The sequence below is a fragment of the Sceloporus undulatus genome, chromosome 4 (assembly GCF_019175285.1).
Source record: "Sceloporus undulatus isolate JIND9_A2432 ecotype Alabama chromosome 4, SceUnd_v1.1, whole genome shotgun sequence".
Classification (NCBI taxonomy): Eukaryota; Metazoa; Chordata; class Lepidosauria; order Squamata; family Phrynosomatidae; genus Sceloporus; species Sceloporus undulatus.
In genome coordinates, this window is record NC_056525.1 from 193,914,796 (window position 1) to 193,926,229 (window position 11,434).

Consider the following 11,434-nt stretch of genomic DNA (forward strand, 5'->3'; position numbering starts at 1 on the left):
GCCGCCATTGGGACGTCACAACCACGCCGCCTCCAAACGGAGTGGCGCGGAAGTGACATCCTGGCACCGCACAAGGGTGCCTGGGACACCCTTTCCGTGGTGCCGGAAGGAGCTCCGAAACGGAGCTCCTTCCAGGTTTGTGTTACTGGTACAGCCTTTACACGGCTGCACCAGTGACACAAATGAGAAAGAGGCCAAGTGGCCCCTTTCTCTTCGTCCCCGCCACTGTCAGGTGTCCTTGGGACATGAAGCCCCAAGGACACCCTTTTCCAGGCTGGAGGGAAGCAGCCTTTTGCCGCTTCCCCGCGGCCTGGAAAGCGGCGGATCAGGGCCTCAGAGGCTGCCGCTGTGGCAGTTGAGGCCCTGATCCGGCGGGAAAAGGGCCGGAAACAGGCCGCCCCAAAAGGGCGGTCTGTAAACCGCCATAGTCTCTTAATGCAAATTAAAATACTTCCTTCTCCTCTAAGATTTTCAGGATAACATACCAGTAACCCCCCCCTTTTTTTTTAACCATCAACTAAAATTACTTAAAAAAGAAAAGAAAAATAGTTTGATGAGAAAGAAAGGTAATGAGAACATATGAAAGCCCTGTTCCAGCATTCTCCCTACATAGAAACATAGGAGCAAGGAAAAAGAAAGTGTCTAGATACACTCTCCCCCTGTCAGAATAGGATAAGTTCTTGTTCATGGGGAGGCTTTTCCATGTGGGCAAGAGTCCCAATTTTCCAGAGTTCCACTGCAGTTTGGAGATGTTTAAAAGCAGTACACACCATGATGGGCAGCTGACCCCCAAATCCAAGCTTTCTAAAGATCAAATATCTTCTGACTGAGAGACCTGCCACACTAAGGTAGCTTCTGAGGATATAGAAATATTAGTCTTGTAGTATGTGCCAAATATGTATACCCAAGACTAGGCAGCTACCCTTAAAATACCCCACTGGATTACGTTTCCCAAAAACTGCTGATACTACTCCCTATAACTAAGTCAAGTAGAGTCCCTTTCACTCCACCCAAAGTAATCCATCAATAACGTTCATGGATCCAGTAAAAGTCTCTGTCCTACTCTCAAGATAGAACAACACTACTATGGCCATAAAATACTACCAAATTTTATTATAAAACTTTCAGTTCAATTATATCCTTCTTTAGTCCCTTATTCATACGTTTCTCTCCTGTCGTTAGCAATTAGTTGCAAAAAAAATGTCTAAAAGTGCCCACATACCATTGCTAATGTACTGAAAATTGCCAACTGAGTTAACAGTAGTTGACTGGACACATGTACCGGTATGTTTGTGTGTCTGTTTACAGTCAAGAGTTCTCAGAAACTATAACTGCAAGATCATACAGTGGGCCCTTGGTATCCACTGTGGTTTGGTTCCAGGATACCCTGTGCTCAAGTCCAATTATATACAGTGGCATAATAAAATGGTGTCCCTTGTATAAAATGGCAAAATGCTTTTTGGAATTTATATATTTTTAGAATATTTTCAAGCTCTGGATAGTTTAATCTGTTGATAAAGAATTCATGGATATGGCGGACTTAATTGTATTATCCAAATGACTGTTTTTGTGGGGAGCGGGTTGTCAGTGTACATGCCTTTCCCAGTGTCTCTGTTCAGCCACTACTACAATTACACTTAGAAAAACAAATAGCTCTCCATCTCACACTATTCCAACTTCCCATCCCACATTTTGAGAATACTTCTATTCGTGAAATCAGCAGATCCTACCACAGATATCTTCTAATAAAGAGCAAGTTGTAGAAATTGCAACTAAAGCAAAGATATCAAAGGGTACCAGAACAGACCAAATCTAGTACTGTTGTTTCCCTCATAAATTAAATTTCTAAATGCCAGAGGAAACCTAAATATGTTATGCGTGCCGGCTAGGATTTTTTTTAAAATGTTTTAACACTGAATACTTTACATAGTTCTCTCTTTTTTCTTGTGATCCTATGAAATTCATAGGGTCACCAGAATTCAATATGAGACTTGATGGCGCACGCACACACACACTAACCTCATGTGGACCTCTGCACCAGAAGACAGCCTCCCTTGTGGTGGTAACCTATTTTGCTAGATCAGGGTGCACAAATGTTGATGGAAGCTACAGCTAAACAACTTCTGAAGAGTTGCACCTTGTCTGTCTCTACTCTGGAAGTTTAAAAGTCCTAACTGATCTAAGAGGCCTGTAGAGATCATACTGAATGGTTAAAAATATGCAGGGATCTGACAAAGTACAGGGCAGTACACACATTTAGGGAACTGAAAGAAACTACATAAAGCAACCTGAGCAACATGAGCTATAATGATGTTCAACTTTAAATGGTTTTGTCCATATAAACTTTAGCTGTCTATAGAAAAGTTATTCTTTATGGCAAATATGTCATATTGCAACATGTCGCATTTTTTTTATAAAAAAATCAGGTTGGATAAAGCAATTTGCTATTTGCCAAGGAATTCACAATCATCCATTTCTTTTACAGAGCACCCACATTTCTGAGTTAAAGGTGCGGAGGGCAGGGGAGTGGAAAGAGAGAGCTGTTATAACAGATTAAAGCTAAAACTAACATTTACAAAAATAAGATCCATAGATCCTTATAAAGATCCTGTCCACATCCCCATGTACTCTGGAACTAGAAGAAGCATGTAATTCTGCCCTCTTCTGGAGAATAAGTAGGAAAAGTACACCAGCTAATATAGTGAAAGACAGCTGAAATGTTAGGGGTACACTACAGGAGAGCAATCATCTATTTTGCATGGGGACCATAATTTCTCAATCAGATATTAATGAAATCACACAAACAAGGTTGCAATAATGTTGCCTATTTGCCTACCTTCCTGGATATATACAGAAAGTCTAAGCCATTTTTAGCATCTGTTACAGAGTTTGGGTATCACCAGTAAGTATTCTGTAGATGCAATTGGTTTTATCAGAATCATCAGATGTCCCTTTCCCAAAAGAGCTGCTGTTTATTAGGAAGATTCCCAGTCCCAACAGACTAAAGTAAGAATCTGTTGTTAGCCAATCCTGTAGTTGCTCAGAAATCTGTTCAACAAGACACTACCACTTCAGGAAGGGTGTCCTATTCTTTGTGCGCTTTTAAATTCTTCTTCGGCAGATCCTCCAAGGGACCACTGCATCTTCAGCCACAGCAGCAATCTCAAGATGTTCAGGGTTATTTCTTTGCTATCGATTTCTATTTGTTGAAACAGATGCAGAATTAAAGGAATGTCAAGTACCTAGTGCAAGGAAATTGCGCATCTTCCAAAACCTTGTGGGAGGGGTTCCACAGCAAAACTTGGACTTTGTGCAAATAATGAAGAGAGACTGCAGGCACTCATCCTTGTTTTCTTTCTACCAGACTGTGGTCCAAAACACACTGCAAAAATAATCCAGTTTGAGATCACTTGAAGTGCCCTGGCTTAATGCTTGGGAATTCTGTAGTTTTGTGAGACATTTACCCTTCTCTGTCAGAGCTCTGGTGCCACAATAAACTACACTCCCCAGGATTCCCTAGTACTGACCCAGAGCCATTAAAGCGGTCTCCAACTGGGTTATTCCTGCAGTGTGTTTTGGACCCTAGTCAGAAATGAGACACTTGTTCTGCAAATGAGGTGCTCCAGTGCTCCAGGATAAACTGGGAACAGGACTTTACACACTGTCCTGAAACACTGCAATACATTGCAACCTTTGGGCCTTCGTTTTGCTTGAAGATACAACTCAGGTGAAGCCAGCCCTCATTCTACCCCATGAATATCATGGCCATCCATATCCCCCCCCCCACACCAGGAGCCAGTCTGGTGTAGTGCTTTGAGTAGTGGACTGTGACTCTGGAGACCAGAGTTCGATTCCCAGCTTGGCCATGGAAACCCACTGGCTGGCCTGGGGGTAAGTCACACACTCTCAGCCTCAGGGGAAGGTCACAGCAAACCTCCTCTGAGCCAAGCTGGCCAAGAAAACCCCATAGGGTCGGCAACAACTTGAAGGCACACAATGACAACAACAGTCCTCACAGACTCTGGCCCTAGCAGAAGCCACTGTTCCAGAGAGGGACAGTGAAGGGATGTCATATTGAGGATGGAGCAAGTTTGCTTTCTGCTGCTCCAGAGAATAGGACCTAGAACAATGGATGCAAGCTACAGGAAAAGAGATTCCACCTCAACATTTAGGAGGAAAGTTGTGACAGTAAGAGCTGTTTGAAAGTGGAACACACTTCCTCGGAGAGTGGTGGAGTCTCCTTCCTTAGAGGTCTTTAAGCAGAGGCTGGATGGCCATCTATCAGGGATGCTTTGCTTGTGCGTTCCTGCATGGTGGAATGGGCTTGGACTGGACGGCCCTTGGGATCTCTTCCAACTCTACCATTCTAGGATCAGTTTTGTTTACAGAGCACCCACATTCATCCTCATTTAAAAGCTGTGGAGGTCAGGAGACTGGAAGAGAGAGATGCTATCACAGACTAAAGCTGACTAAAATTTACAAAAGTAAGATCCACAGAAGGAAAGATCCTCATAAATATCCTGCCCAATATGCCCATGTATTCTAGAACTTTGGCTGTGAGTCCCTGCATGGCAGAATGGGGTTGGACTGGATGGCCCTTGGGGGTCTCTTGCTATGGTTACCTGTAGAGAGCTTTGCAGCCCCTGCTTGCTGGAATGCCCTCTGCCACAGCCCCATGCAAGGGCCAGGAGACCCTCCCCAGCCTTCCCTCTTTTACCTCCCAGCAGTTGTTCTCCCCACACAGCCACTCCCTCCCTCCCATCCTCTCCAAGGTCGAGCTCCCTCTTACCTTGGCTAGCCCCCTTTGGCAGCCTTTGGGGCATCCTCAGTCTCCAGCGCCCGGCGCCTCTTCCCCAGCAAAGTCAGGAGCCCAGGAGGAAGCCCTCTGCGCTGCTGCTGCTGCTGCTCCCTCCCCAGCCCTGGAGTAGAGGAGAAGCCGAAGGCGAGCCCATGGCAAGCTGAGGGAAAGGAAAGAGCCCCTTCCCTCAGGGACTGGTCTTATAGCAACGCCGGGCGGGAGCTTGGGGGGAGTTGGCTGGCTGTCCGCCTCTTCCCTCCTTCAGCCCAGTTTGGAGGGGAAGGAGGGATGATGGAGGGAAACCCTGTTTGCCACACAAACACATACAGCCAGAGGGTCCCCTCCTATCTGAAGGGAACGGGGCTGCCCCTCTTCCTCCCCTGCACGAGGGAAAGCCCACCCTTGCTTCACCCCCAAAGTGAGGTAGTGGTGATGGTACTACAAGTAGTAGTAGTAGTAGTACCACCATCACCATCCTCCTTTGGGGTGAAGCAAGGGTGGGCTTTCCCCCGTGCAGGGGAGGAACAGGGGCAGCCCAATTACTACTACTAGTAGTAGTAGTAGTAGTAGTACTATTATTATTAAATTTATTTGTTTTGAACTGGGACTCTTAAAAAACAACCTTCAAAAACAGTACAATCAAAAACAGAGAAAAAGGACATCAAAAAGGAATTAAATTGTTACAATCCAAAAGCAGACAGCTATTAAAAGAGTAAAACACATTTTATAAAAAGATAAAACTATATATATAAAAAACTGCATCAATTTTTTTAATGGTATAATGTCCCAGCCTGTCCTTATGTAAAGGTGTTGAGACAGAGAGTGGTACTACTAGTAGTACATTTAGTAGAAGAAGTAGTAGTAGTACATTTGGTAGTAGTAGTGCAAAGCTTGTGGTTGTAGAAAGTTCCTGGAGTTCCCTCTGCCCACAGAGTGACCAGCTGCCCTAACCGCAGAGGAGGACAAGGCCACGCACAAATGTAGGGGACTGGAGACCAAGGGAGGATGTCCTAAAGAAAAGCCAAGCAAACAAAAAACTCCCTACTTGTCTAAATATCCATTCATTTCATATGGTTTCTTCCCAGCACTGTTACATATGTGGTGGTGTGTGCCTTCAAGTCGTTTCTGAGTTGCGGCGACCCCCAAAGTGAAGCTATCATGGGGTTTTCTGGCTGCTTGCTTCCGAGGAGGTTTGCCACAGCCTTCCCCTGAGACTGAGAGATGTGTGACTTGCCTACTCGCTCACTCAGTGGGTTTCATGGCTGAGCAGGGACAACAGAAACCTGGTCTCCAGAGTCCTAGACTACACTCAAACCACCACATCGACAGAGGGGCGTGACCCTGTTGGTGTTACTGGACCTCTCAGCGGCCTTTGATACAGTAGATCACAATATCTATCTGGAACGCCTGAGAGAGTTAGGAATTGGAGGCACTGCATTGCAGTGGTTCCGCTCCTTCCTCTCGGGCTGGTTCCAGAGGGTGATACGCGGGACAGTTGCTCTTCAAAAAACAGAGCTTAATTGTGGTGTCCCTCAAGGCATCTCCTGTCCCTGATGCTATTTAACATCTATATGAAGCTGCTGGGAGAAATCATCTGTGGATATGGGGCCGGGTGTTATCAATATGCTGATGACACCAAATATACTTCTCCATGTCCCGTCATCAGCGACCACGACAGATGGCATCTCTCCCCTCAAACAGTGTCTTCAGGCAGTAATAGATTGGATGAGGGAAAACAAGCTCACGTTGACCAGACAAAATGGAGGTACTTACGGTAGGGCCCCCAAACCAGGGATTGGGCTGCAACCTCCAGTCCTAGAGGGGCTCACGCTCCCCTCAAAGGACTTTGCTTGCAGTCTGGGGTGCTTCTTGACTCGTCGCTTCAGATGAGGAATCAGGTGAATGCGACCTCAAGAGCACATGCTATCAGCTTGGCTGATACGCCCGCTGCGCCCTTTCTGGAACAAGGTGACCTGAAACTGTAGTACATGCACTGGTAACCACAAGACTTGATTTTTGCAATGCACTCTACATGGGGCTACCCTTGTGCCTAGTCCAGAAACTCCAGTTGGTACAGAATATGGCAGCCAGGTTGGTCACAGAACAGCAAGGAGTGACCATATAACACCAATACTAAAGTCACTCCACTGGCTGCTTATCAGTTTCCGGGCACAGTACAAGTGTTGGTTATCACCTTTAAAGCCCTACAGGGCTTGGGCCCAACCTATCTAAGGGATCGCCTGCTCCCATGTAACCGCCCGTACCCTCAGGTCCTCTGGAGGAATTTATTACAGCCCTTAAAGACCAGGTTGGCGGCGACCTCCCAGAGGACATTCTCTGCAGCCGCTCCCCTTATGAATGGCCTGCCGACGAGATCCGTCAAATCACCAATCTAGAGAGCTTTTAAAAGGCCATTAAGACGGCTCTCTTCCGGCAAGCCTTCCTGGATAAAATGCTCGGCCACAAATAAGATTCCCATTCAGTAAACTCTGCCCATGATGATTTTTATTTACTTGTCGGATTTAATGTGTAGTTTTTAACTTACATTGTTTAATCTTGTTTTAAGGGGGGTATTATGTATATATGGATGTATTTTAACCTGTTGTACGCCGCTTTGATTGCCTGGCAAAAAGCGGGGATCAAAAATTATTTTATTATTTATTTTATTTATGCCACATTGGCTCTCTATATAGTATTTTATGATGAACTCATACACCAGTACGGTGTGGTTGCTGGCTGCCAAATGGTTGAGCTTGGCCCTCTTCTTTGCTGCAGTGGCATCTCTGCACCAAAGGCAGGAGAGGGTCAATCAGCTTTCTCCTTTGCTCCAGCACTGGAGGTCTCCTCATGAGGAAGCCTCTGCTACCACAGCAAAGAGATGTGCATTGGGAGAAGGGCCCCACTGGGTGCCACCCCTCTCCTGGGGTGTCACCAAGTCTGGTTCATACCCCCCACGCCCCCTAATAGCACTACTGAACTAAACCATATTTTTTCTGATGAAACATCTCTTTGTTAAAATGCCTTCTTGGCTTATAGAACCCTGAGCAAGACAAATGCTTAACATTGTACTTTAGTAACATCAGATACTTGACTGAGTCTACGTTTAGAGTATTCATTTGTCCATTGTGCTGAAATTAAGGAAGGGGGGAACCCTTTCCACATTTGAATTGTACCCTCAAGCATCCCATTGCCTAGCACATTAGCTATCGTTTTTGTGGGGTTTTCAGGCTATGTGGCCATGTTCTAGAAGATTTTCGACCTGAGCTATCTTTTTCCCTTCCAAGAAACAAATGGGCCCTGAGTTCTAGGGGCAAGTCTTGTCTGTTGCTACTCCTAGGAAAAAGAGAGCTTTAGAAGGATCCAGCCTATCCACCTATTTGCAGCAAGGACAGGCTGTCAAATAGATGAATTTCGTAAAAGGGAACAGCAAATGTATTACTCAATGGGCTTCTTGGGCATGCTCAAAATGGAGGACATTTTTTAAATTCCTCCTGAACGGAAGACTGAAATGTAGGACATGTCCTAGAAAAGGAGGATATCTGGTCATCCTGGTTCTGTGGAACTGGGCTGAGCTGCTCTGGTAGCACTGAAGCAAAGAAGGGGGAAACCCCAAAACAAAGAATAATTGGTCTTGCTTTGGGGATAGAATTCAGATCCATAGCTCTGAGCTCACTGCACAAATAATGCAGTTTGAGACAGCTTTAATTGTCATGGCTCTGTGCTATGGGAGCATGGGATTTGTAGTTTGTTGTAGCACCAGAGCTCTCTGACTTGTGTACCTTCAAGTCATTTCTGACTTATAGCAACCCTAAGACATCACTTATTGTCCTTCAGATTAGGGCTGCCAGAATGAAAACTGGAAATGACTCCTGTATCTTTAATGGTTGTGTAGAAGCAGAAATTTCAGCACACGTTGCTTGCTAATCTGGCTGCATGACAAGCAACACCTGCTGAAGTTCCTGCTTCTATACAACTATGAAAAGTACAACAGACCCACTCCAGTTTTGAACCTGCTAGCCCTATTTCAGACTTATTGTTGCAATTCAACTCATCAAGAGCTTCACAGGCAAAAAACATTTTCAACCCATGATTTTAACTCGTTTCACTAGATCACACTGTTGTGAGAGTGCTGGGCATGTTTCAATGCAACAGAGAGGTCCTGTCTATTTAGTCCTGATATCCATTGTTATGTTTTTGCTCATGACGAATTTCTTTTCTACAACAAAAGGATCAAATACACTGAAGGGGAGCAGTGTTATCTTCCAGTGAAGGTCCATGCCACTGGAATAAGGGAGAAGCCTCATACGTGGTTTTCTGGGAATCTGGTCTCTGGCCACTTCCAGAGACCTACACCAAGGTCTCTCCACACTCTATCCCAGAAGCTTTGGTTACAAGAGAAGAGAACTCTTTTCACACTCAAGGGACATGTACATGCTCAAGGGAAATATGTAGCCTTCTCTGAAGATGCCAGCTACAGATGCTGGCAAAAAGCTGGGAATAAACTCTTCCAGAACATGGCCACATAACCTGAAAACCCCACAAAAAACAAGTGTATTGTGCTCTTGCCCCTATACTAGAACATTGGGCTTATTTCAAGACGATTAATTCCTGTATTGTTTAAAGGTGAGATAGGAAAGCACAGAGAAGGGAGGAGACAAGGAAAGAGATGGGCAAGGAATACTCAGAGGTAGTTTTGCTAGCTCCTTCATCTCAAATACATTTGAGGGCACTTGGAATTCATTGGCTGACCTTGCTTAACTTCAAAAATAAGGTAGATCTAGAATCTTTAGGGTATTTAGGCAGCTAGGCTCACTCTACCAACAACTAAATAGTGAAAACATGGGAGTAGGGAGAGAATCAAATGAAGATTACAACTATAAGACTGCCACCCTTACAATAATGATGTCAGTGAGGGTAAGCAACTGCAGAATAACAGTTTCACTTGGACGTGGTCAGAGTAGACCAAGGGGATTATCACAATGGGGCTAACTTTGGCATTAAAAAGATATTAAAGTGCATTTAAAGCATCCTGTAAATAAAGCGAAAATGGTGAGTAATTGCATGAATGATTATCACACGCAATTGCACAAATATAATATTAGAAATGCATTGTTGCTGAAATTCCGAAAGTAAAAGGATGTGTTTTAATGTTTCTTTGTGACCACTTTAATGGCAGGATTTTTGCAATTTCGTGTGAAATTGTTTCACATAATTATGTGATTTTTCCGGGATATTCACGGGATAAACTCCTGATTTCCTTCGTGTGATAAAGCCTATCCAGGCTTATCCAGACTGACCTCCCAATCTACTGACATTAACATGAATAGCTTTCCTCCCTGAAGAAGATGTTTCTGCCTCTAGTGCCGTGGTTCTAGTTATTGTATTTAATTTTTAACTTGATCTTATATTGGCTCTGATTGTTTAATCTTGTTTTAATGGCTGGGAGGGAGGGAAGGGTAGGGGATTAGTTAAGTTTATGGTTTTATATCTATATGTATTTTATTGTTATTTGTTTATGTTGTGACCCACCTCGATCCGCTGAGAGAGGTGGGCTAAAAATAAACATTATTGTCATCATCATCTTCATCATCATTAACTCCCAAGAGTCTTCAGGACTGAATTAGGTGGCTGGGGGATGTGCGGCCCTCCAGGTGTTGTTAGACTGCAATTCCCATGAGTATAGGCACTGGGATAAGGCATGGTGAGAATTGCAATTCCAAAACCAAAAACAAAGTGTGTGTGTGTTAAAAAAACACTGCTGTATTTCTTGGATGAAACACATTTCCTCACTGCACCCTACACTGGCCAATAAATGGCCATCCTGGTTGGTCTGCAGCGAGTCGAATTTGGGGTTTGGGTAGATGGGAAAGATTATATGTTGTAGCTCTGCCTGGGAAAACATCATGTTAGATCACTCTGATTCAGGTTCATTTAAACTAATTCACTTTATTATTCAACCATAACAATTTGTTTTCAGTAAAAAATAGATTGCTAATTAAGTTTTCATGAAGCTTAATGAGTTCCTGCCACAGAGAGGAGAAGGAGAGCAGTTTCTGGGCAGCCATATTTAGTGGGGTGAGTGTTTGATATTTTTTTAAACTCTTGGGAGAGTGTGCTTTTTGCTAAGGGGGTGGAGCTTCTGTTAGTCACATCTGTGAGTCACTAAGGGGTTGTCTAGCTCTATATAACTCCACCCAGAGCCTTTCCAGACCAGTTCCTGTCACAAAGAGGAGAAGGAGAGCAGTTTCTGGGCAGCCATTTTGAATGGGGTGAGTTTGAATTTTTTAAAAAACTCTTGGGAGAGTATGCTTGTTGTGGAGGAGTGGAGCTTCTGTGAATCACATCTGTGAGCCACTAGGGGGTGGAACTAGGAGTCTAGCTCTATATAACTCCTCCCAGAGCTGTGTTTTTTCACTCAAGTAAAAGTACAGCAGAGGCAGCAAGAGAGCAGCAACTCTGAAGATTATCGCACCGGGGTTAAAACATTCTCTGGTGCGTTCTAATGGGGGCGAGCACAGAGCGTGACGGGACCGTGATGGGGCCCAGAACACTATTTTACCGCACACCGGAACGCCGCCTTCGCTGCCGGGCGTTCCCATTGAGTTCCAGAGGGCGCCATTTCTGGGAACTGTTTCA

The 11,434-nt window shown here is 44.6% G+C and overlaps 2 protein-coding genes across 2 annotated transcripts in view; both read right to left on the minus strand.

Annotated features, from left to right (window-relative positions):
• Positions 1-4,883, minus strand: part of LOC121928461 (opsin-5-like) — an 896,145-nt gene extending 891,262 nt beyond the window's left edge. The window contains exon 1 of the mRNA XM_042463224.1: positions 4,790-4,883. The gene's annotated coding sequence lies outside the window, so the exon portion shown is untranslated. The remainder of the gene's footprint in view (positions 1-4,789) is intronic.
• Positions 1-11,434, minus strand: part of CCDC178 (coiled-coil domain containing 178) — a 298,022-nt gene that overhangs the window by 162,574 nt on the left and 124,014 nt on the right. The gene's annotated exons all lie outside the window — the stretch shown is intronic.